This window comes from Zeus faber (genome assembly GCF_960531495.2).
Source record: "Zeus faber genome assembly, chromosome: 1".
In the NCBI taxonomy this organism is placed as follows: domain Eukaryota; kingdom Metazoa; phylum Chordata; class Actinopteri; order Zeiformes; family Zeidae; genus Zeus; species Zeus faber.
This window is the reverse complement of record NC_137193.1, coordinates 33,446,495-33,446,987: the sequence shown is the minus strand read 5'-3', so window position 1 is coordinate 33,446,987 and position 493 is coordinate 33,446,495.

Below are 493 nucleotides of genomic sequence, written 5' to 3'. Positions count from 1 at the left end.
TTTGTTCAGCAAAATAATCTTTGCAAATGAACACAACCTATATGATTTTTGAACAGGGTGACCACATTTTGAAACCCCCAAACTGGGACCCTTGTGTACTGCATGATCGGCACTCTGTTGGTGGCGGCAGAACTGGTAGATTGCACGTTGCTTTTTTGGTTCTTTCAATAAGGTAACAGAGTAAAAAAAAATGATTTAAAACAAAACACAATGTTTTTACTTACTTTATTTTTATTTACGGGGGACGTGCAGCGGAGTCGCCTAACGGAAGCCCTGGCCTGCGCACACAGACACACATACACGCACACCCCCGAAGGCACACAATTCACAGTAGTGAGGGGAATTACAGCTCTTGGAGAGAACTGGATGGTATGGTTCTGTTCGTTTCCAAGACCAATTGCAAAGAAAGGCTCTTTGTGTGTGTGTGTGTGTGTTGCAAATCTGTGTAGGCCTATTGGCAAATGACATTAATAACACGTGAAAATTTGATACT